We start from the raw sequence: 27,198 nt of genomic DNA on the forward strand, positions 1-27,198 counted from the left end.
ACTAGCTCCAAGTGAACGAGTGCCCCTCTGATCAAGGCATTTATGTCACAGTAATTCCACTTTCCTTGGCCCTAAACATATAACCTGAACAAATCTCACATGCATTTTTGAATTTGGCCTAGATCTCACCAATTGAAGGTAATTCCTGCTCTTTGAATTCCTCATTATACTAATTTGTGTATTTTCAATTTCCTCTACTGGACTTCAAATTTCTTAGAGATAAGAGTTGGGCTGCATTTATTTTCAATTCCCTGCAGCACCAAATACTATCCTTTAAATATAGATGTTTGAAATGTTGCTTTAACTCATAATTTCTTTCTGATTCCTCTACTTTATACTGTTCTTAGACCCTCTCCTCTAAAACTCTACTTGACCAGTATTTTTTTTCTTTACTAACTGCCTTCATACTTTTCCTTTTATTAACACTGAAAACTTAAAACCTTAAAATATAACATAAATAATTTTAAATATTTAAAAAACAAAATATATATTTAAATATATAGAAACAAAACAACCTTCATCCTATCACAGAGTATTTCAGATATAGGTAAACAATGTAACTTTCAATTTTGAAAAGAAATTTAAAGTGGAGAAATTGATCCAGATATTTATCTAGGGGAAATGATGAACAACATAGACTGAAGAACAAGAACAGCATTGATGAGACTGTCAGACCTCAGAGGGAAGGTAGGGGAGGGTGGGGACAAGGGAGATAGATCAACCAAGGGACTTGTGTGCTTGCATATGAGCCTAACCAGTGATCACGGACAACAGGGGGATGGGGGCATGCGTGTGTGGGGAGGGTTGGGATGGGAATGGGGGGGGGGGTTGATGACAAATATGTGATACCTTAATCAATAAAGTAATTTAAAAAAAATCCTAAGGATATAAAGAGAGAGCTAAGAGAAATTAAATAAAATGACTTAAAAGCAATGAGAGTACCACAGTGAAGTCATAAGGAGGCTATTCCACATTTTTTTCTTCTAGACCCTGATTTGATTGATTCACAATTTAGAGATGTGTGTCAATCAAGGTGCATACCTTGCCCACTTCTGAAAGGAATTATAACTAAGTGAAATTGAAGGCAGCAAAACCTCCCAGGAGAGAGTCAGGCACAGGAGGCAAGAGAGCCTCCTGGCAACAAAGCTGCAAAGGGAAACATGGAGAGTTTTTAACATCCAGCAAAATGCTGCGTGTAAGTCTTCCTAAAGAAACGGACTTTCCCCTGGTTTGAATCCTAAAAGCAATTTATAAGAGAAATGTCTTAAGGTGATGGCCAAAGTTTTATTACTGATTTGCCAAGAAAGAAAGAAAGAAAAAAGTCCCTTTCTCTATCTCTACTTTCTCTATCTCTCCTAAATTCAATCATAACGCAGTAAGGCCTTTCTCAAAGGTATTGTTTTATATTCTTGTTTTTTGTTTTTATTACCTTACTCAATACAAGGCTGAAGCTCAAAAAAAACACAGAGAAATGGATTTTGATATTTCATTTTAATTATCACTCTAAAAATATCAAAGGTTTTAAGCCAGCTTTTGGCAAGTGCTAGATCAAAACCATTTCCAATTTTAAGTTTATGATTAGTCTCTGAAATGTGATTATTTTGTTTTGTGACTGAGGAGAGAACATATTGCTTTAGATTCAAGCACATGGGCACCCAAATTGGTTTTAGTAAAAAGTCAGAAGTTTGAATTAGTTCACTTACTTTTGCAAACCATGGGACTACTTACAGTTAAGATCAGTTTTTCTTTTTTTTTTGAAAATTAATTTTGAATCTGTTCAAGTGTATGGGCAAGCATGTACCTGAAACCCCAGCTTGCTGTGTGCCAAAAGGCATAAAAGGTACCATTGTGCTTTGAAACAAGTGTAATACTTAATACCCTGGCTTCATACTTGTTCATCACAAACCCCTAAGCAGCTGTAATAAACTGATATTGAGCAGAATCATATTCTAACAGATCCTGTAGGGCGCTAGGTCGAAAATGTATATCTGCAGCTATCTAGATGCCTTACTACATATTGCGGAGTTATTTAGCACTGCTCCTTAAAGTGTTGGTTTCGTTTTAATGCTGCTTAGTTTAACACGGTTAAACTGTTCTTTCTCACAGTTATTAGATCAGCAGAGTTAGATTTTTTTTTTTAAAGGCACATTTGGAATCAGAAGAAAATACATTTAATTGCAAGTTCTGCTATTTTCTGGCTGTGTGAGACCAGAAAAAAGAAACCTGGTAACATCTTTAAGCCTAAAGTACCTCACCTCTAAAAATAGGGAACATCTGTCATAAAGACAGGGCTTCCTTAGAGGGTCAAAAGACATAATGTATTTTATAGCTCCATGAAACTGTTAAGCCATATTCAAATATTTATAACAACATCATTTTTATGAGGTTATTTTTATGGGATCTTCTAAGCTATCCAGGAGATTTTTTTGAAGCCAAGAAAAAAGTTTTGGTTCTTGGGGTAATAAAGAGGTTTATTTTAAAATGTGCTACGACAGTGTGTGCTTAGAGGGGACACTTCTTCATCAATCAGTTTGAGTGGGCTTTGTACCCATTTCAAATTAAGGTTGACTTTTCATGAGAGACTCCTATTTTGACATAACCTTCTTGAACTGCATAATATGATTCTTCTATTACAGGTTCATCAGAGTGATGTGGAAGATTCACATTGACTTTAGGAAGAAAGAGGTGTTTGTTGAGATTGAATTGGGAGCCAGGGGAGTCAACTCTTACAGATATGCAGGCGCCTACAGAAAACCACCACAGAGATGGCACAAACTATTCTAAAGGGACAGAGGTAGGACAGATGCCATTTCATTAACCTCAGATGTTCTCTCTTCCATCTTTTCTTCTCACACAACATAGACATGTCCCTCAGAAAAATGGCCTCTGGTGAACCTTCTGAAGTTCCAAGAAACTGGTCTATTTCAAGATTGCAAAGTGGGCCCGGGCCGGTGAGGCTCAGTTGGTTGGGTGTCATCCCATGCACCCAGAGGTCAATGATTCAATTCCAGGTCAGGGTACATGCTCAGGTTTCGGGCTCAATCCCTGGTAGGGGGCATTCAGGAGGCAGCCAATTGATGTTTCTCTATCTCCCCCTTTCCCTTCCAGTCTCTCTAAAATCAATAAAAACATATATTTTTTTAAAAAAATAATGCAAAGTGGGGTCAAACTCATGGATTGTATGCCAATACTCACCAACCATTCTGTGGTAATAAGATATGGATACTATAGATAAGTAAATCTACAAATGATTTTAAGAAAACCTGATACCATAGTGAAACCAATGCATGAATTTATTCCTCTGATGTATATTATTCCCCAGAAATCACATGAAAAACTAATTTACTTTTAAGCCAAAAGCAATTTACTTCCTTAGCTAAATGATATCGTTCTAAATCACTCCTCATTTTAAAAATATAAATTCTTATCCAGACATATTCATATACTAATATAGGTAACAAAAATTAGAAGGCCTGTTGAACTTCTGGAAATTGGCTTTAAATTTTTAAAATCACTATAGGGAAGCCTCAGGGTGTTTTACTTCTTGTGAGCTATATATTTCATCTTTTGTTATATAATAAATGTCTTTTTTCTGTGCCCTTAGAGGTAGAAGGAGCTTGAGTTGGAATTTTAAAATATTGCAATGTTTTTTAAGTACGTATAGAAAAGAAAATTAATATGAAATGGTCAATAGAGTAAAACATTTACATGTTAACCTCATTTTGAGACAAATATTTTAAAGATTTAAATATCTGTACAAGACTACTTACATTTAAACTTCTAGAAGGTTTTGTCAATTATGTGATTCTATTTCTATGTTAGGTTATTTACATATGCATGTAATTTTAGGTCTCAGTGAATAAATAAAACTTTCTAGTAATTCTGAACTAAAGCCTATATGTAAAGCCATCAGTTTTTGCTCACCAATGTACCAGTAATGGGTAACTACTCTTGTGTACGTAGGTTTTAATTACAGGAAAAGTATTTAGAACGCTTCATCTTAACAGAAATTTAATTTAAAAGCAAAAAGGCAATTTCACTTTACAATCTACATTGCCCCTTGATAAATTAAAGGCAGGATAAACTAATGAAGGGTTATAACGAGTTATAACTGAGAAGTTATCTGTTCATTAAAGATCTTATTGTAAAACACTCCTCTTAATATCTGGAACGATTTCTTTATAGTCGCCTAAACACTGACAATTAACCCACACATTGAAAGATATATTCTGGTACAATGAGTCTTAGCTATAAAAAAACTTTTAATACTTAAAAATTTATATGTAAAATCATTAATTGACTCATTTTAGCTACTTGTCTTTTTATAGACTAGTTGAAAGAATAAAATATGCATTTTGAATGAAAATATGCAGTGAGACAGGAAGGGAGAAGAGAGAAACATGAATGTGAGAACATAACACTGATTGGGAGCCTCCTGCACACCCCCTATGGGCACCCCTGGCATGCGCCCTGACCTGGAATTGAACCAGCAACCTTCCAATGCAGGGGACTACGCCCAATCAACTGAGCCCTACCAGGTAGGGCCAGAGTTCTTTTTGAAGTGAAAGTTATGCCTTGGAGCTATTTTCCCCCTGAAATATTACAGCAAGGTAATACAAGTCTATTGAAAAATAGGATTGAAAATAGGATTTAACTTGAACACAGAGATCATAGAAATATACTGAAAGTTTTGCATTGGGCACAAGAAGATGCAAGATCATTTTACATGTAGATATTGAAAGAGTATCCATTTATGGCTGAAATTTTAAAAATATAATTTCACCAAAATTTTAAGCTCATGCTAAATAAACACTATGTTATAGCAGCCATTTTTGAGAAAGGGTATGGAGTTTTCCCAAATGTTTTCAAGGCTAATTCTTCCTTTTCAATTAGGTATCAAGAAGTTAAGATAAGGTCAACAATAGCAGGGGGTCGGTAATTTGATAGAATTGTTAGAAGCTTGATGGGACAAAAACGGGCATGAAGTAGTTATTCTGGAAAGTGGAAAAATAACATTCTAAGGAATGATAGTTTTGCATTCCCTTTTGTCATTTGTGTTCATGAATTTGGAGAGTGGCCCATCAGTGCAATTGCGTGTTTTACTTCAGCCATAGTCAGCTGCTCAGGAGCATAGTGGAGGAAGCTAGGGCTGTATTTGAAAAGGGCTGGGTTTGCTGGGTTTGCTGGGTTTGCTGAGAGATAATGAAGAAATGTTGAGATTGATGAACCATGGAATCCAGGTGAGTATTAGAAAAGTGTTTAGATAAAAGGATTAATGTTCTCAATAAAGTCAAACAATTAATGGAGTAGAGGTAGTAGAGTATGTAAGATGGATGGATAGGAGATAGTAAACCAAAAATAAGATGCTTGAAAGTAAGATTTGGGGGATGATGTAGTTATAGGTGAGGGCAAGTTCAATGTTTTGACCATGGGAATGTGTGGCTGAGGAGGTGAGAAGATCAAAGAACTGAAAAGCCATGCTATGGTTGGGTCATCCACATGCGTAACTGTGAGAGCCAAGGAGGGCATGTTGGAAGGTGATGGTCTGCCAGACTTGGAAATCTTCAGTGAATGAAACGAAGTGAACAACAAAAAGTTTGGGAAGTTGTATAGTCTGATGGCATAAAACTCAAAGCTTTAACCCATTTCTTTAAAAAAAAAATGACTTCCCTGACCCCTAATGTTCACACTCTACCATCTTAGTCTACGTATTTTTTATGGTACTTAACACTACATATTATTTATTTTATGTCTGTTGTCTAAATCCCCCACCAAAATGTAAACCTCGTGAGAGCAGGACCTTGCCAGGTCACTACAATCACCTGGGGGCTGAGAATAGTAATAGGTACATCTTAGGCATTGCTGAGTGAGTAAAGAAACAAACAAATAAATGAACTGTGCTAACTGTTAATGAAAAGACAAAGACTTATAATGTCATTATCTTTCTTTATGAAGCTTTCACTCTATAGGGAAGTTTACTTTTTGACAATAAATACAAACACTAGGAATATAGGAAATGTACCCTAAGTATGATAGAAAATGTTCTGAGTGTTCGAAGGTACAAGTGAGGTGGTTCCCCTATCACTTCTTTAAGGATGCCTTCCCCACTCCCTTCCTAGACTAGGTCAGGTATCCTGTTACATCTTTTCATATCAATTCTTAGCACAAAGATAGTAAATAATTATATAATTGATTTTTAAATGTATGTTTCTCCTCCTTAAATGTAAGCTCCATGAGGAGAGGAAGCCTCTAACTTTTCCAACACTATAACCCCCGTGCCTATTCAGAGTAAGCTTCCTGTAGACCAATAGCTTAGTGACACAGCAAAGTGTGAGAAATGTCATATAAATGACAGAGTGATAGAGGTTTCCTTATGGTGTGTTGACAAAACAAGCATGCAAGTTGAGATCTCCTATTAGATAACACTCTTGCAGCCAACAAATTTATATTGTTTTATAACCAGCCTTTTCAGATTCATATAAAAAGCAGGGGGTTAAGTAAGATATTGTTGTATTATGTATCTAGGCCTTATGTATAGAGTTGTTTTGTTTGGGAAAGTTTAGGGGAAGAGGTTATTTAATTCATGTTTCCCTGATTCCATTTCTGGCCAAAAATATTCTCATTCTTAGAATTCATTTATTCATGGTTCCTTTACTAATGATCTCAGTAAGTGACTTGTATTCTGGCTTATTTTCCTCTGCCTTACTGAAAAGCCAAGTAGATATAAATTCTGTGAACAATTGCTGTTACTTCAGCTACTAGGTAGTGAGGTGAAGGAGATGACATGGTGGGTCAGGGCACCCAGAATCCGTTACCTCTCTGGTAAATTTCCCAGCACAGTGTAGCCAGAGGGTACACCTGCCAAGGGTGTTATTCCTCCCAATTTTATTGCTCGTGCAACAGAATCATTTCTGTGATCATCACGTTCTACTTTTAATGACCATTATGATGTTCTTTGATACAGGTTGATGAGCTTTTGGTGGCTTTGTCTGTCAAAACATCTTGAAGTCAAGCATGATCTTGTTTGCTTATGTTATATTCCTTTTGAGGAAAACACACTTAGAAAGTTGAAAATAGTCCTGTCATTCTCACAGACAGTTGGTGAGTATATAACTTAGGTATATACTTTCTGGAGGGCTTGGTAGTACCAAATTTTTAAATGTTCATGCAATTTGACTGCAATTTCCGTCCCTGGAAACAATCCTGCAGAAATCCTTTTACTTTACTTTACTTTTACGTTACAAAAATGTGCATGTAAGAATGTAACTGCAACCCTTTGAAATAGAAAAAAAAAAGGAAGTAGCCTAAATGCCCATCATTAGGAGCAGAGTTAAATAAATGATGATACATTTACACATACATAGAAAACACTGTGCAGTTCGCCAGATGGAAATAGAACTAACTGTATTGATTGAAAGATCCCCAACTTGTAGTAATCCTATATTATAAAAGGGTAATATGCAAATAGACCAAACAATGGAACAACCGGTCACTATGACACGCACTGACCATCAGGGGGTAGACGCTCAATGCAGGAGCTGCCCCCTGGTGGTCAGTGCGCTTCCACAGGGGGTGCATAGCTGGCGAGCACAGCGGTGGTGGCAGGAGCCTCTCCCGCCTCTGTGGCAGTCAGACATCCCCCAAGGGCTCCTGGAGTGCAGGCCAGGCTGAGGGATCCCCCCTCCAAGTGCACGTATTTTGTACACCAGGCCTCTAGTAGAAATATAAAATCACAGGATAATATGTACAATATTACCCCATTTTCATAGCAAATGAGTAAACATGTTCCTGTGTGTATAATACATGGAAAAGACGTGCAAGTTTACACACCAAACAGTTAATAGTGGTTACCTCTAATGTAGGGTTTTCTAACCTTAACTCAAGTGATTATTTGTTATGGGGCTCTGTGCTGTGCATGGTAGCATGACCAGTAGCACCATTAGCCTTTAGCCACTGGACACTAGTAGCATCCCCATTTCCCCAGTTGTGACTATCCAAACTGCCTCCAGACATGGCCATGTGTTCTGTGGGTGAAAAAAATCACCTCTGACCGAAAAGATTGCTCTAGTGAGTGGGGTAGAAGCAACAGACATTGAAGAGAGGCCAGACAGTTAGATACCTATAGTTATCATATAGATGTGTATATGTATGGTTTCTTAAAACAAATGGTTTTATGTAAAGTTTTAAAATGAATTATCATTCTCATAGCCAATAATCAGAGTGGTATTATCTATATACCCATGATATGCTTAAATTTCTCCCACATTTTGTTAAGATACTTAAAATAATTTTACAGAATTTACCAAACAACTACTATTGTGGAGAGCGGCTACAGCCTTTGGACAGGATCAAGCCTCAGAATGACTTGTGGCAAAGCCACATACAAGTCCCAGCTTGGAGGGCAAAGCCCTCCCAGCACAATTATAACCAAAGGCTATGGCTGTAAGCTTGACCTTATAGTCCAACCCTGCAGTCCTAGGTAGCTGAGGGATGTGGGCTGCGGGGGAGTGCAGCAAGGCTGAACTCTATCAAAACAAGGCTTGAGAGAGTTCAGAGAATGGCAACACCAGGAGAGAAGCAGATTTGAAACTCACAAGAGCATTGTAAACATCTTACCCTTGTTTTGCTTTGTGTGATCTGACTATAACATAAAGCTTCAGCTTTACATGCTGTGTCACTGTTTCCTCATCCAGGCACAATGATCCACCTGGCCCCAACTGTATTCTCTTGTCTGTTTTCACCACCCCTCCTCAGGTACACCCCTGGCCATAGTGGACACGGTTCATACTATGATAAGAAACTCTACATTTTAAGTTGTACTGCAAGTGTCTTAAGGCTATTTTCTCTCTAAAATAGGAATACTAGAATTATTTCACAGGGTTTCTATGTCAAGTACAATAATAAATGCATTGAAGTAGCTAATTTTCTCCCATTTTCTTCTATAGTATATTAAATTATTTATATAACCATTTATTTATATCTTAAATTATTAAGATATAAGGGTTACATCTGAGGGGGGGGGGTTGGAAGAGGCTTCATGAGAGCAAATTTGTTGCCCAATTCTCTCCCCTCCATATTCTGGTATGTAAAACGGTTCTCTGCATAAAGTAGGTGCTAGTACATGTGTGTGAAAGGAGTCAACACATAACCACCTCACATGCAATACAAGTTAACCAATACCCCTAAATTAAAACATTAGTTATTGAGTGTTGTGTTGACTTAAATATAAAGTTACAACTACCTCAATCAGAATAAAATGAGACTAAAATAATTAGCATGATTATTTACTGATGAATAATAGCAGCTTAAAATTAGTTTAATAATCATTTAAATCTATTAAATGCATATTATGTTACAAAATTATCACATATCTTACTACACACACAGGAGTGGGCAAAGGTAGGTTTATAGTTGTGAGTACTTGAAACAGTTTATTCTTGTACTGTCATTTATTATTTGTAATATAACTATAAACTACTTTTGCCCATATGTTTATAGCTTGGTAAAGAAATGATTTAAGCTGATATCTCTGTTCTTTCCATGGCTAGGGATGCTGGGTGGGTACAATTCACAGAATCAGAGTCAAATAGAGCTTCTCAGGCCGTATAATTTAACTCTATGGTGCAAGTAGAGCACCAGATTTCATTTTTAAATAATTCCAAGGTAGCAAAAGATCTATGTATATTTAATAACTCTAGATTTTTTTTTTAATCCATCAAGTAGTAGGAAGAAATTTCAGGAGGGAAAAAGTCCTTCCTGAGTCTAGCCTTCCTCAGCTTTAAATACCACATAATGAGTCCTCTTGATCATCACCAGTCTACTTACTGCTAAACTGGTAAAACCCTTTGTTTCTAAAATGACACACAGAAATTATGTGTGAGTTAACATTTTGAACCTGTGTGTTTGATCACTTGACCTAGATGGAGTGGGAAGTAAAACAGGCACATCCGAAAGTGGCTGATAAGCATCATGGCTGAGTTAGTCTCCTACAGCCCTGTTCCTCCTCTCTGGGCATCGTGATGGCAAAAGCTCTCAAGCCATGCTCCACTGCGAGGCTGTGGGGATCTGCTGGTGCGAGTGCCCTTCTCCTGGCCCTGCACTCCAGGGGCTCCCCGGACTGCCTGCCGCGATGAGCTCCCAGCCCCTCAGGGGACATCTTGGATGGTACCCTGCCTCAGACAGCTTCTTTTTGGACCACAAAATGAAAGTAGTTAGTCTGTTATATCTGTAATTGTATGTTTCTTGGCATTAGGCAAAAACAAAAGAAAAAGAATTTGAGACTAAATAACAACCATCATTTATAAGCTTTCTTTCTTTTGTTTTAGTGTGTGTGTATGTGCGCAAAATATAAAATTTTCCACTCTAACCATTTTTTAAAAAAATTTAAAGTATATATTTATTGATTTCAGAGAGGAAGGGAGAGAAGTTTAGATATAAAAACATCAATGATGAAAGATAATCATTGATCAACTGCCTCATGCATGTCCCCTACTGGGAATCGAGTCCACAACCCAGGCATGTGCCCTTGACTGGAATTGAACCTGGGACCCTTCACTCCACCAGCCAATTCCCTATCCACTGAGCCAAACCCACTAGGGGCATTTTAACCATTTTTTTAAAAATATGTTTTATGGTTTGTTTGGGTTTTTTTAGAGAGAGGGAGAGAGAGAGAGAGAGAGACACAGAGAGAGAGACAGAGAGAGAGAGAGAGAGAGAGAGAGAGAGAAACATTGATGAGAGAGAAACATCAATCGGCTGCTTCCTGCACACTACCTACTGGGGATTGAACCTGCAACCCAAACATGTGTCTATCAGCTTCCAGAATATTTCATCACCCCAACAGAAACTCTGTACTCACAATGCAATAACTCTCCACTTCCCCCTCCCCTCACTCACTGGTAGCATGCATCTAAGCAACTTTCTCTATGCTTTTGTTCAGTTAATTTTAATAGTTAACATTTATTTAGCACATAGTTTGTGCCAGGCATTGTGCTAATAAGTGTATTGCATGAATTAGCTCAAGTAATAATAATACGCATCACAAAGCTACCATTATGAACTCCTCACAGGGGAGGAAACAGAGATTAGGAAAGATGCAGTCACTCAGCATCACATAGTCTGTGAGTGATGGAGCTGGGAGAGTGAACCCCAGCATCCTGACTCCAAAGCTCACACCACAATATCAGTCTGCCTCCATTCTGAAAACTTGTTCTCAAGTCTAAACTTATCCTGCTGTTTATGCTCATTCTTCCCAGTTCAGTGAAAAAAAGAACTGCCGGACACCAAAACATGCTTCTAGGGCATTGAAATTCAAAGAGAAGGAAGAAAAAGTTTGCTACAGAAAGTCATTTCAAGGCCAAATAAGCACTATTTTTAAGTAATGTGCTAAAAGTACATCCTTCAAGGTTTCTCTTAAGAATTATTCTTGATTTTGCTTGTAACAACAAAAGCAACCCAAAATTTCTCCACCAGAATGCCTGAGTTCCACTCTCAGAAACTACACAGACCCATTCTTATGCCTGAAATTGACAACTTGCTCCACCCTATTACACACCATACTCTTCCCTACTGAACGGTTATCTCTGTTACTCAGATGTTTGGTGACCAGTTTCAGTCTCACTTTCTTCACAGGCCCAGTCCATGTCAGAAGGTATTCCTGCCTCTCTCTCTTCACACTTCCTTCATTGAGCCCATTAATGCCCATGCAACTCATGATCTCATAGTTCAAAATATACTCAGCCCAATCCAATCTACAAGTGAGTACTGTTGATTCATTTTTGCATATATGAGTGGCCACATTTCTCAGAATCATATTGAGAGCTATAATTAGTACCAGTGAGTCACTAATTAGGCTTATAGTTGCTTCCCCTATCAAGTAAGAGCATCTGCTCTTTTCCAACACACACCTCCTTATGATAGCCAACATCACTTATTAGGAAAGGTGACACAATGCATTTTTAGGTCCTTGGGAATGACACAGGTACACATCGTCCACAATGCAGCCCAGGTTCATCACTTCAGAGATACAGGCCAAATAGTTAACATTCTGCTTACGGTACGACATGATGTCCCTTTTCAGCAGAATTTGTAAGTAGCCTATTTATGAATGTCATAATAGTTATCTCCTTTATCTACATTTAACCCAAATTTTTAGTCATAAAAGCTATAACATGATTTGATTTCCATGAAGCACTGAAAAAAGCCCCATACAAGTTTAAGAGAATGTTCCTGTGCTTGAAGATGAATACCAATACAGGGTAATTTAAGGGGACGGAGTCAGATTGGCACAAGCATGGTCCTTGAGGGAAGAGCAAGAAGACTTCTGGTTGCACAAATCTGTTAGAGTTGCACCAATGAGTGATAGTTGGATAGAGAAACAGAGGGGGTTATTTTTTTTTTTTATGATTAAAATGAGTTAATAAATGTAAAGCAATTAGCACAATGTTTAGCATATGGTATGTTTTCAATAATGACCAGCTGATGCAATCCTACCTAATAATAGACAAATATGCAAATTGACCGCACCTTCGCTACGCCCAAGCCATGCCCACCAACCAATCAGGATGAGTATGCAAATTACCCCAACAAAGATGGCGGCTAATTTGCATATCAAGGCAGCGTAGAAAGAAGCCAAGAGCTGCAGAAGGGAGCAAAGCTGCGGAGAAGCAAGCAAGCCAGGGGGAGGAGAAGGGAGGAGCGGAGGCGGGGCCGGGGGAGAAGGGAGAAAAGCAGGCGGGCTGGCGGAGAAGGCAGGGCGGGGGAGAAGGGAGGAGCAGAGGCGGGGCCGGGGGAGAAGGGAAATAGCAGGCAGGCTGGCGGAGAAGGCGGGGCGGGGGAGAAGGGAGGAGCGGAGGCGGGCCCGGGGGAGAAGGGAGGAGTGGAGGCGGGGCCAGGGGAGAAGGAAGAAGAGCAGGCAAGCTGGCGGAGAAGGGAGAAAAGCAGGGGGACTGGCGGAGAAGGCGGGGTGGGGGACAAGGGAGGAGAGCAGGCAGGGCGGGGTAGAGTGTAGCAGGAAACTCTATTGCAGGATTTTTCCTGCAACGGGAACGCTAGTTCAAAATAATAATTAAAGGTGTTTTTATGTTAATAAAAGAATGGCACATGTTATAATAGAGGGAAATGTCTTGGTTCAGGAAAATACATTGATGATCTCTTTGGGCATGGGAGGGGGGAAGGAGATAGAAAAGAAGGGGTTGGAGAGAAAGATAGAGACAGACTGAAAGGGGAATTTAAAGGATTGAAAGTGAGAGTTATAAGGACCTCAGGAGGGGGGGGGGATAGTCTAGAGAGAACAAAAGTATACCAGAGCTTTAAAGGGGAGATATCATGGCTGGTAAGTATGCAGGTATGATATCTGTGGGACAATAAGCCCATATAATCTTGAGGATCCCTGCAGGAAAAAGACTTTATCAAAATATATAACTATTGCAAATTTTTACAAAAATATATGACCAGGTGAGCACATTGCTAGGTCTCCTACCAAGGCCATGAAAGAAGCATGGGCAGATAGGTAAAGCAAAATCTTTTTTTTAAAAGAATAGTTTATTGATATTTAGAGAGAGAGGAAGGGATAAGGGGAGAGAGAGAGAGGGAAAGATTGATGTGAGAGGATAATATCAATCAGCTGCCTTCTGCATGCCCCCTACTGGGGATCAAGACCACAACCAGGGCATGCCCTGACCTGGAATTGAACCAGCAACCACCGGGTGCACAGGACAACGCCAAACCAACTGAGGCACACTGGCCAGGGCTAGAGCAAACTCTTAAACTTCATTAGGAAAATCTTCCTCTGCCTCCATGGCAAAAAATAACCACCATCTCTTTAACTTTAGTTTTTTGCCTTTGCTTTATTCCTCTTTAGTCCTCCTCCATTTACCTCAAAATTTTGGTTAAAATTCTGCTATATGCCATTGGTATTGGTGTTGCTTTGAGGGCAATGAAGGCAATGAGAGGAGGTAGGTGGCTTGTCGGGCCTGGGTGGTTCCAATATGAAGGAAGGAAAGCACAGGGAAGCAGGGCGAAGTGAAGTCCAAGTGCAGACTGTCCAGGAGGAACTAGAGGGCAGCCCCTTGGGATGTGGGAGTTAAGCCGAGGGAGGGGTCTGCACAGGATGACCCCTTTTGAAGACTTGAGGGTGGTCGAGCTTCACATAGAAGATAGCATGAAGAAAGAAAGGAGACGATCAAGTGTGTAATTTAATCTCCACATTCAGGAGATGAGAAGAAGAAAATGCAGGCAAAGTTAGTCCAACAGGCAGAAGAGCAGCAGCAGTAAGAACTCACGTGTGCAGTAGCCCATGCGGGGAATCCAGCGCAGTGCTTTTCAGATGGGCTTTGGATTTCCGCTGTCCTGTGTTTAACTCCAAACTCAAACTGATAGCTATGACCACCATGGGCAATGCACTTACTTCTCAAGCCTTCCCTCCAAAAACATGTGTCAAAGCGCCTACTACATAAGGCTGTTGCAATGCAACACAGGCTGGAGAAAATGTCACGTCAAGGAAAGCAAAAGGGGTTGCTGCAATGAATTTGAACACTCTGCAGAAAGGTCAAACAGTTTGAACGCCTTGGAAATAGTAGTTAGGAAGTTATAATTCACTTCCAGGAAAGCCATTCCAGGAGAGGGGTGAGGTACCCAGTAAATGAGTACAACAAGGGTAGAACAAATGTCTCCCTTCTATTTGCCTTTCAAGAATGTAAACTTGAAGATAACGATCTGATCTCAGATGATATATTATGAATATTTATTAATAGTTTCAACAAAATTAACAATTCTCTCCATTCTGTTCCTATGTAAGCTGCAATTAGTTGATTGATACCTGATTTTAGACACTTCCTAAATCTTGCCTCTCACTCAATTTAGGATACAAAATTATCCCTGTAACAGAATCAGTACCCTTTGGTTTGTAATTAAGTTTTTGTAATTAAGTTTTATGATTTATGGAAAGGTTCACCTTCCCATCTTTCACCAAGTAAACGTTTTAGCGTCTTGTAATACGTAACTTATTCTTGCATATGCAGTTTATAGGCCTCTTTATTTTAATTAATCTACTTTTGTTATAAATGGTCAAAACCAAGATGGTCATAATAAATAACAAATTGTCTTGTTTAGAGAGGCCATTTGATTGACTTGAATTTTAAGCAAAAAGAAACACAAATAGTTACAGTCAACGTATTTTATTTTCTTTGAATAAAAAAAAATTTTAAAGAAAATGAGTGAAGCACTAAAAACGCATTCAGCTTTATATAAAAAGCACAAAGGCAATGTTTATTTTAAGACTGGAATTGAGCCTTTTAACGTCTAAAGCAAAATAACATGCCTGAGTGAGTGGTTTATATCTCAAAGGCTGCTCAAGGCAAATGAAAACACGCCTCACCTAAGAAAGACAACAAAAAGCTCCATATTTTCAAAGACTGAAACAATCAGAGAATTCCTTTAACTTGTTTTTTACTTTGATTAAACAAGAGGTCCAAGTTCACTCTTACTCAGCCTTATAATTATCTTCAGACGTGAAGATTGAGAAAATTGGCTATGAAAATCCCGACTAACACCTGAGTGCGTACTTTCACACATTTAATCAGCTGTTTGCTTGCCTCCTGGGCCCCACCAGGAGGAGTTTATCAGGAAGCTATCCCCTGAAAATTACAACGGCTGGGATTCCAGCTCCCGCATTTATTCTTCTTGAGAGCAATTTCTTCTGGGGTTCCCATACCACAGAAGATTAGTACTTAACAGTCACTTAAGAAGTATTACTATTATTTTGTTCCCATCTGCTCTTTCCTTGTCATTTAGATCAAGTGCTCCCCCGTGCATTAGGCAGTCAGAGGTATAAACTCCCAAGAGAAAAATACTGCATTTTCACTTTCTGCATCTTCACTCACAGGCCATGCTTGCTGTGAATGCACAAGAGCTTAATAAATGCTTAATTTCCATAATTGGGCACCTATATTCCACAAAGGCCTTTAGTCACCTTTATGGTGCAGTGGAGGCCAAATGTCAGAGTAGAAAGAGAACAGATTATTTCAATTTGTTAGCCCTGGATATGATTTCTTATTTCCTCACTGTACTGTCTGTACAGCCCAGAGCAAATGACTTAATCTTTTTGAGCCTCAGTTTCCTCCTCCAGTAATAGTAACTCCTTTAGAGGGTTATTGTAAGGATCAGGGGTAAGGTCATAATAACAGCTAACATTTACTGAACCACTGCTGTCACTGTTTGTATGCATTCACTAATGTAATCGTCTCAACAATACAATAAAATAGGTATTATTGTTATCATTCCATTTTAAAACAAGGAAACCAAGACATAAAAATTAAGTAACCTGTCCCAGTCCACACGAGTAGTGAGTGGCAAAGCGTGGATTTGTACCCGGAGAGCCATCTGCCAAACCTACTCTTAACTCTTAGCCATCATACTAGACTGCTTCTTCATTATTACAGGAAGTGCCCTTAGACACGCAGTTTGAAACAGCTACTGTGATGAAAAATTGTAACAAGACCAGTCCTAGATAAACCAAGGCAATCTAGACACAGTGCAAAATCTTCTGTGCCCTAACTGCTTCTCACAGTTGGTCATCTAGACTCTGCTTGCGGGCTGGTCCATCCCATTTTTCTGAGATTCTTGGGACCAGAATATTTCGTATTTGGAGCTCAAACTTGCCTCTCAGTAAATTTACTAGTTTTACACACTAGAGCTTCGTATAATAATCTAATCCAAAATGCAGATACTAATTCAGCTCTTCATATATTTAAGAATTATTTCATACCACCTTCAAATTATAATCTTTTAAAATTTCTTGGTTAAACATGTAAGGTTTATTGAAATATTCCATTATACCCATCAGGGCCTTCATTTTCCAGATAATTTTACCCTAATTACACTTCAATTTGCCAGTGACCTCTCCTCTTCAAATCTGTTGGCCAAAGTAAATACAATATTCCACGAGGGAATAAGTAATACAGAATTCTGGGGAGACTATTACTTATATAGTTTTATATACTCTTGTTTCTATTAACACAGGTTATGTTTACATTTTCATTTAGAGTTAACACATTATACTTTGGCCTCATACTAAACTTAGAATCAACAGTCAAGTAATGCATGAAACTGTTAAAGTTGATTTCCTCTATCTGGTGCAGTTGCTTTTTTTCTAACCCAAATGCAAGAGTGTATTTATATTTTATTAATATTCACTGACTGCCTGTTATGTGTAAAGCATGATGCTAAGCTATGAGAAACACAAAATTTAGGCTTCACCTCTACTCTCAAGGAGCCCAGACTCCAGTAGAATGGAATCCGATGGCATAGTACAAAATAAGTTATATTCAAAGGTGATCCATGAAAAAATTATCAATATATTTAAAGCAAAAGTGAAGATCTTTTCCAAATTCTCAAATAATTTCTCTTGACTTTTTTTCTTGAAGATGTTTCCTCTAACAGCTTGAAAGCATTGTTTTTTCTCTTACATTAACTGCATGATGTGTCCTCATTTCCAACATTAATTAGGTAGGCATTGCCATAAGAGTCTGAAAAATTTCCCCATCACAGTTGTTATCTATTATACCAGTGACGTGCAACCTTTTGAGCTTGGTGTGTCAAACTTCGCCAAAAAACTGAGCATAACTCGGGTAGTGTGTCACTTTGAGGAAAAAACATTATTTTGCAAATGTTTCATCCTCAGGAGCAGCAAATGTTTCATCCTCGGCATGCGGCCGCCTCAGCGGCCGCGTGTCATCAGAAATGGCTATGCGTGTCAGTGCTGACATGCGTGTCATAGGTTCGCCATCACTGTATTATACTGTATATGACTGATACAAGGAATGAGTAAGACTTTTTTCCCAATTAACCTGAAGGAGTTGAAGAATGACTTTGAGATTTAAAACTGAGATTTAACTACTTTTTGAATAGTACAAAGATAGATTTCTAAAAAACATTAATTTTTAAAGATTCGCATTAAAGCTACAATAAGACAATTTTAAGAAATGCAGGGAATGTATATTGGTAAATTAAATATTTTAAGTGATTAAAGTTTGGTAAAATTATACTTAAAGCTGGTTTATAAATGCATCAAAAATTAGAATCATTTCTTATTCTTAACCCTTACTTCATAACATCTCAGGGTACCTCCAGTTAACTTAAGGGTGTCTAACACTTCAAAGAGTAATGTATATAAAATTTTACTTAATATGTATAATACACACATCAGATATCATGATGCTGTGGGCCTTGCTTACATTATTTCATTTAATCTCCAGAACTACCCCATGAGGTAAATATCATTGTCATCTTCATTTTATACATGTGAAAATAAAGTAACATAGCAAAGGCCACGCAGCTGGTCAACAGCAGCGCTAGGACTCATGTTCATGTCTCTCTGACTTCAATTTCTGTGTTTCTGACAACTATGTTAGATGCTTCAAGGAAGATCAAGGTTTGGCATAACTTAAGCAAATCAAGGATTATTTCAGAGGAAGAATTATCAATTTAAAGAGAAGATATGCCTTGAGCACCCAAGTTAACTCACATGTAGGGTATGGTCAAAAGCCTTTGGTGACAGTTTTTTGTTCTTTTAAAAAATTTTATAACAGGAAGAAGTAATGTTGTGATCTAAATCCCTAATTCATCTAAAGTTCATGAATACACACTCACTTATCAAATGCAATTCAATCCCTTTTATCATGAGAGACCAAAGTGTGAAGTTCAGATGGGTCTCAGCAAGTATGACTGGAGATCCCATCTCAGGAGGATCAACAAATCCCTCCATGGGTGTGTCCCCAGATTACAGAAGTCACCAATGGTCTGCTCTGCGTCTTGTCTCTTCCCTCGGGAAATTCAGATCTGGAAAAATGATGTCACCAGACTAGGCACTGAAAGGATCAGAGCTGCACTTCCTTCATCCTAAATTTTATGTATTACGATTTTTCTGTATATGAAGTTTAACTAGAGCAAAATAATTTTAAAACAATGCTAAAAAAAGAGAGATCACCTTTATTGGTAAAGCAAAGGTATCTAAAGTTTTTTATTTTCTTTTTTAACTATATTTTCTCAAAATTTTTACTCAGTCTCTTCCCCCCCACCACCAAAAAAAAAGATATATATGGCAATGGAATTTTACTGTGAGTCAATTTAGTTTAAAAAAAAAAAGATAAGCTATGTAGAAATGTTTTGAGAATTTTCTCTTGCTTTTGAAGTTTTTCAATATTCCATGTATAACATTATAAAATAATGTAATTTTCTGAAAAATATGCCTTTATACAAAAGCTATGTAATTACAAAATTAAATCACTATATTTCTTTAATGATGAAAAATGTGCTAATTTAACCATACCTGAGAATTTAATATAATTTGACATTATTAATAATAAATACTAACTGTACATACTACTGGCAAAATAACTGTTACTATAGATGAATAAAAGAATTTTTCCCACCTATACTATAATAGTAATAACATAAACTTTTAAAAATCAATCAACCTCTATCAATTTGAAGTTACCTTTGAAGTAAAGCAACATTCATAGACATCATATGCTTCATTTGATCATTTTGAAACTACAGATATTAAAAGATACAGAAACACTTAGGAACGCACCTTAAATTTATATTCATTTAACTACTCACTAAAAATAATTAAAATCTCATCTCATGTTTTGATCTGTGGATAAGAAACCCATTATTTTACACACTGGGGTGAAAGAAGCCATTCATCACCACAGTGTCTGACCTCCTTTTCTTTGATATCGTAGCATTTTATTATTATATTTATTTATTTATTTATTTTTGTTTGGTTTGCCATTTGATACCAACTTTTTCCCAGTTATAAACATTTTAGTCATCATTTAGTTGTAGGGAACTGTCAAATCTTTAGAGCTATACTTTCACTCATGATTGAAATATTTACTTTTAGTATAATCAGACACCTTTGCATATTAATTAGATCAATCAGACACGTTTGCTGAGGTTTAGCAACTGCGCAATAAATACAGAGAGGCAGTGATAGAGCTGGTAAGCCTCAGCACATAGATTTCTAATACATTTTATTGTTATCCAACAAATAATCACCCTGTTAAATCCAAGTTAAACACCTGATGGCTATTAGGAAGTTTAATTAAAAATGATGTTGTGCTGTGCATGTGGGTGATTTTACACAGTGGCTAAAAAAAGAAAGCCATGAAAAATTAATTTTAATCAGTAAAAAGCATACACGTAGCCCCTTTGTGAAGTTGGTAAATCGATTCAAGCATTTCACTAATATATACATGATGCATAAATAGACTAGATAAATTAGGGGGAGGTTGTTCAGGGGAGACTTTCTCAACTAAAGTAACAAGAGTTAGTAAATGTCATGCACATTAAAATTGTCTTTCAAAACCCAGTAAATCCTATTACTTCATCCTGAGCAGTTCCATTGTGAGGGCCCAGCAGATGGCCAACTGGGCCAGAAATTAATCTCCTATCTAGGCTCTCAAACAGCATCCCATGTTAGCAGGCCAAATTTAGGCCATTTTTCTACTAAGGAAATCTGGACAATCCTGATATTCTCCCTACCCTGGGAGAGGAAAACTGCCAGTGTTCATTGTTAAAAACAACAGGATTAGTTGGCAGTTGACAGGGCAGGAAGAAATGGAGAAAAGAAGGAAAAAGCAACAGTGGACCAGGAATCGGAACACCTGAGTTCTAAATTGCAGATCTGCACCTACCGTAAAACACCATATGTAAGTGACTTCACTTCTCTGTGCCTTAACTACCTCATCTGCCATAGGAAAGTGCAGGAGTGACCTTGCAGGCCTCTTTAAACTAATACTCAAAAATGTCCAGCAAATATGGAAACAGCCACATCATTTTTTTCCTTCTCTTCTAATTGTTCACTTATTTATGCCTTTAAAAAAATTATTCACCAAATATTTGTGGAATGCCTAATAAGTTGGAGGCTGCATAATATGCCTCATAGATTCTAACGTGTACCAGACACACTTTACCCCCATGAAACTCAATGTCTGAGGGGGTGGGAATGAGTTTAGGAAAAAGAGGGACAAGAAGGTAGATAAGCAGAGGCTAAATCTTAAAGGGCCTTATTTGACATGTTCAGAAATGTGGCCTTTATCTTCAGGGCCATGGAGTTTGCTGAAGGATTTTTTCAGTATGGGGTGATAAGATCTGTGCTCTGATATTCTGTGGAGACTCGACTGTGGAGAGCTGTACCTGAGAGCCCTGAACTACTGTAGGACCAGCTGATATGGAAAGAAATGACCCTAGTAAAGAGAAGCAAAAGGACTTGACTGGATGTGAGTGGCGATTAGAAGGGGATGAGTCCTTGATTACTGGCCAAGAAAACTTGGTGGATAAGGCTGCCAGTCACTGAAATAAAGAATAGAAGTGAAGAACCAGGTTTTGGTAACAGAAGTGAGAGAAAAGATAAGTCATGAGTCACGGAAGAGATGATGAGCTCAGTTTATGGTCTTTGGACTTAAGGTGCCCAAAGAAACATACAGGAGGCATTGGATATTTGAGTTTGAATCACCTACCACAGAATAAAACAGTGGTTAGTTCTCTTTATGATTCATGAAAGATTCTTTCCTTCCTAGTTCTTACCTATTTAGAAATTACAGATCCATATGAAATCTTTAAATGGTATGGGTTCTCTCTGCAGAAAAATATACACATACATAGAAATTCAGGGAATTCATGGGCCCCCAAGGCTATACATATGCCTACAAGGGTCCAGGAATTCCAAGTTAAGGATCTCTTGCAGAGGAAAGAAGCCAATGATTGAAAAAGGAAGTAACTCTGTGTTTCTCGCTCTGAGTAAATGAGAGAAACACAGAAAATGGTTTGATTGTTTAGTGTTAGCAGTACCAGCAATGCCAGATAGCAGATGTGGCAAAAGTCTGGTTGGATGCTCACCAAACCAGTTTCATCTTCCTGGACATTCAGCTCAACTACATGTTCTACATCCCTGAATCCCTGTGATTAGGTGTCCATCCTCATGGCTTCTCCATATAATGGTGACAACCAGGGACTTGGTTTGAGGAATCCCAATCCCAATTCCCCTCAACTCTCACCATCTCCACATTTGACAGACTGAACTGAGATGTGAGTGAGCAATAATATACTTTTTACAGCAACCACTGAAATTTTGGGACTTGATACAGAAGCTGATGTTAATTACTTTTATTAATTAAGTAAATATTGATAGTAATAACACCTGTCATGTGTAGGTCCACAGGTCAATAAAATAATTTATACTATCTTTTTAAATTTCTTTACAGCACCTATTGTTACCTGATAATATTTTACATATTTCTTTCTTTTCCTATTTGTAGTGCCTCTATATCCCTAGACCGAAATTCCCCTGCAGACAAGGCCTCCATTTTGTTCACTGCTACATCCTGTTTCTAGATCAGTGCTCAGCAAATAACATATCCTAAATAAATATTTGTTGAATAAATGAGTGAACAGATTCTTTTTTACATGGGTCTCTTCTTATCTAAAGTTATTTTTAAGGGTACAACTTTTATTTATAACTACATCAACAAAAGCGATGGTGTTGGAAGGTGAGTGGTTAGGAGTTAACCTGGACCAGTAACTAGGACAGATGCTTTGAGGCAAGTAGTAGTATTACATTTTCCCAGATAGGAGGCAGTAATGCTTGCTTCCCAAATAGTGAAATATGATCTTGGGCTGAAAGATCCTAGAAGGCAGAGATAAACTATGACCCATTGTCTTATAACACTAACTTTACTCAATTTTCAGGATAAAATATAATGGTGTTTTTTTTTCTTTAAAATATAATGTTTTGAAGACATTTCATTTCCCCATTGAGGTGGGCCATTCTGGGCCCTCCCTGGATGAAGGTGTTCTCTCTCCTCTGGCATTAGTGACTTCAGTAGAAACTTTGAAAAGTACTGATACAGAGGAAATGCCTGAGTTTAGGAGTAGAAAGGCATTTATATAAAGCTGCTAACTCTGTGACCTTAGAAAAAAATGTTATCATTCTGAACCCGATATTCTCATTGGTAAGTGGAGGAGACTTGTGAAGAATAAGTTGATGCATAGAGAGTACAAGACACTGAGAAGTTATGTAACTTGCCCAAGACCACATAAAAGTAAATGTAGAACTAGATTATGAACCCATGTCTGTCCTTCTCAAAACCCCAGGCTGTTATAGAGAACTACTAAGAGTAAGTCTGGAATCATCTTTTTTTTAGATTGGAAATTCAAGGATAATTAAATAGAGGAAAGCTAAATATTCTATTGGGTTATTTTTAACTCTGGTATTAAATATTACATTGCTTAAATTAATTTTATATCACTACAAATTTTTATAATCTCATCACATTTTTTTCCATTGGAAGAATGACATGGCCATTATTCATCCCAGATTTTCAGGGACAGTCTTTATTTCAAAATTCCACATGAATGAAATACTCTGAAAAGCCAGTATTTCAGTGCATCAGAAGCAGTACAAAATACTGTATTCAGGAAACATGGTCTCCAGAGGTGCTGGTTGATACGTAGGATCACACTGTACCTTGTGCGGGGGTACTACTGGAGATCACAGGATGAAAACCTTATAGAAACATTGGATTGAAAGGACATGATTTTGATCTAGCAAATCCTGTGAGAGTGAATTATTAGAAATCTGTACTTTATTTTATTTATTTTTAATTGATTTCAGGGAGAGGTAGAGAGAGGGAGACACATTAATGATGAGAATCATTGATTGGCTGCCTCCTGTACTGGAGATCGAGCTTAGACTGGGCCTGTGATCTGACCTGGAATCAAACTGAGATCTTCTGGTTCATGGGTCTATGCTCAACCACTGTGCAACACTGGCCAGGCAGAAATCTGTATTTTAAACAAGTTAACAAGCTCTATGGGTGATTTACATGCACGATGAGCTTGGGAATGCCTGATCCCTGTAAGAAAGAGTACCACGAATTAAGATAGTCACTATGTGTTTTCTATTAGAAACCTTTGTAACTAATTGAAGTTTGAAAAGCACCACAAAGAGGAACTTGTAGAAAGAAATGATCTAGTAATGCAAGCCCTCTTGTGAGCATCCTTCTGTGAACAGTGGCAGTACCTGTTCAGCAAAATGCTCACTTCACAAATGGAGCAGAACATTTTCTGTCTCACACCCTGACCAGTCAGTGTTTTTATTAAACCAGATGACTTTGCAAGTAGGATCAAGGCAAGATGTGCACTGCTTCTATGGCACTCAGATTTGTGGGAAGCGCCCTGAGATGGAAACCACCAGGCGCTGCTGGCAGCAGCTCTCTCCTGGGGATTATAACCAGACTTTCTGAGGTCATCTGCTGGTAGAACCCACTTGACCCAGAGTAATCAAGACGACTACTAACATGATTTTCATTAGGACCTACTATCAAAACACTCTTTTAATTCTCAAAGTATATTTTCAACTGAAGAAACATCTTACTTGGGGTCATAAGCTATATATAAACTATGTGTATTTTTTAAAATATGTTTTTAACATAGAAAACCCTAAAGACTCCATCAAAATACTACTAGATTTAATATGTGAATTCAGCAATGTAGTAGGATACAAAATTAACACCCAGAAATCTATGTTTTTTTACACCAATAATGTACTCACAGAAAGAGAAACAAACAAACAAAAAAATCCCATTTACCATTGCACCAAAAATATTAAGATATCTAGGAATAAACTTAACTAAGGAGGTAAAAGACCTGTACTCAGAAAACTATAGGACACTGAAAAAAGAGCTAGAAGAAGACATAAACAAATAGAAGAATATACCATGTTAATGGATTGGTAGAAGCAACAAAATTAAAATGTCTATACTACCCAAAGCAATCTATAGATTTAATGCAATCCCCATTAAAATACCAATGGCATATTTCACAGACCTAGAATAAACTCTCCAAACATTCATATGGAATAAAAAAAGACCCCGAATAGCCACAGCAATCTGGAGAAAAAATAACAAAGTTGGAGGGATCACAATACCAGATATCAAGCCACTGTTCTCAAAACTGCCTGGTACTGGCACAAGAACAGACATATAGACCAATGGAACAGAACAGAGAACCCAAAAATTGACCCAAGCCATTATACTAAATTAATATTTGACAAAAGAGGCAAGAGCATACAATAGAGTCAAGACAATCTCTTCAATAAATGGTATTGAGAAAATTGGACAGACACATGCAAAAATATGAAACTAGACCACCAACTTACACCATACATAAAAATAAACTCAAAATGGATAAAGGACTTAAATGTAAGAAGGAAATCATAAAAATCTTAGAAGAATACATAGGCAGCAAAATATCTGACCTATGTTGTAGCAATATCTTTACCGATACAGCTCCTAGGACAATGAAAAATAAGGATAAAATAAACAAATGGGACTATACCAATATACAAAAACTTCTGCACACCAAAAGAAACCATCAACAAAATAACAAGAAAGCCCAATGCATGGGAGAACATATTTGCCAATGTTATATCCGATAAGGGCCTAATCTCCAAAATTTATAGGGAACTCATACATCTTAAAAAAGGGAAGATAAAAAATCCAATAAAAAAATGGGTAAAGGACTTAAATAGACACTTTTCAAAAGTAGACATACAGAAGGCCAAGAGACATATGAAAACATGCTCAAAGTCACTAATCATCCAAGAGATGCAAATCAAAACAACAATGAGGTACCATCTCACACCTGTCAGAATGGCTATCATCAACAAATCGACAAACAAGTGCTGGTGAGGATGTAGAGAAAAAGGAACCCTTGTGCAGTGCTGGTGGGAATGCAGACTGGTGCAGCCACTGTGGAAAAACAGTATGACGTTTCCTCAAAAAATTAAAAATGGAACTTCCATTTGACCCAGTAATCCTACTTCTAGGAATATATCCCAAGAAACACCAATCAGAAAGGATATATGCACCCTTATGTTCATAGCAACATGATTTACAATAGCTAAGATTTGGAAACAGCCTAAGTGCCCAAATAAGCAGATGAGTGGATTAAAAAATTGTGGTACATCTACACAATGGAATACTATGCTGCTGTAAAAAAGAAGGATTTCTTACCATTTGCAACAGCATGGATGGACCTGGAGAGCATATGCTAAGTGAAATAAGTCAGTCGGAGAAAAATAAATATCACATGATCTTACTCATTAGTGGAATATAATGAACAACATAAACTGATGATCCAGAGACAGGGAAGCATCTAACAGACTGTCAAACTTCAGAGGGAAGGCGGGAGGTGGGGGGGGCAGTCAAAGATCAACCAAAGGACTTGTATGCATGCATATAAGCATAACCAATGGACACAGACACTAGGAGGGTGAGGGCATGTGCCGGAGGAGGTGGCCAGGGAGAGGTCAATGTAGGGAAAAGGAGACATATGTAATACTATATGTAATACTTTAAACCAGGGGTCCTCAAACTTTTTAAACAGGGGGCCAGTTCACTGTCCCTCAGACCGTTGGAGGGCCAGACTATAGTTTAAAAAAAACTATGAACAAATTCCTATGCACACTGCACATATCTTATTTTGAAGTAAAAAAACAAAATGGCAAAAACACCCGCATGTGGCCCGCGGGCCATAGTTTGAGGACGCCTGCTTAAACAATAAAGAATTAAAAAATATTTTTTTTTAAGTTTCTAGTATTAGTATCCATCAGAAAGAGTAGGTAGAATGGACTTAGATGAGAAATGATTAAATGAGTAGAAAACTTTAAATATTTTGTAAATAAGCAATAAATGAATATTGATTGGGCCAGGTAAAGATTTATTAAAAATTCTCAAATGTGAATGCAGAAGGTAATGTGTCCTAGGATGTGAGTTGGCCATGAGCTTGAAGTCTACATTTTGATATAGTTAGATAGATTCCAGGAAAAAATGAGCTCTAAATTAGTAAAATAAATTGTGACATATAAAATCCTGGGCAATCCCACATATCGTGCTGAAAATGTTTAATATGCTTCTAGTTACAATAGCTGCAAAACCTCCTTAGAGTCAGATTGGGGAACTACCTAGTGAATATGCATCACTGAGACCCCTCCCTCCTCTCTCCTCCCTCCCTCTTCTTTCTTCCCTCTTAGCACTTCCTTATTAATAGCTCCATGCTCTGAGAGCCCACACGAAACAGTATTTTCCTCATGGATTACTTTGGTACATTAGTGCAAAAATTCATTTTCTAGCA

General features: G+C 37.7%; 1 protein-coding gene across 1 annotated transcript in view; it reads right to left on the reverse strand.

Annotated features, from left to right (window-relative positions):
- NELL2 (neural EGFL like 2) overlaps window positions 1-27,198 on the reverse strand; it is a gene marked incomplete at its 3' end in the record, with an annotated part of 320,606 nt that overhangs the window by 65,879 nt on the left and 227,529 nt on the right. The window lies entirely within an intron of this gene.

The sequence above is a fragment of the Cnephaeus nilssonii genome, assembly GCF_951640355.1.
Source record: "Cnephaeus nilssonii genome assembly, chromosome: 6".
Taxonomy (NCBI): domain Eukaryota; kingdom Metazoa; phylum Chordata; class Mammalia; order Chiroptera; family Vespertilionidae; genus Cnephaeus; species Cnephaeus nilssonii.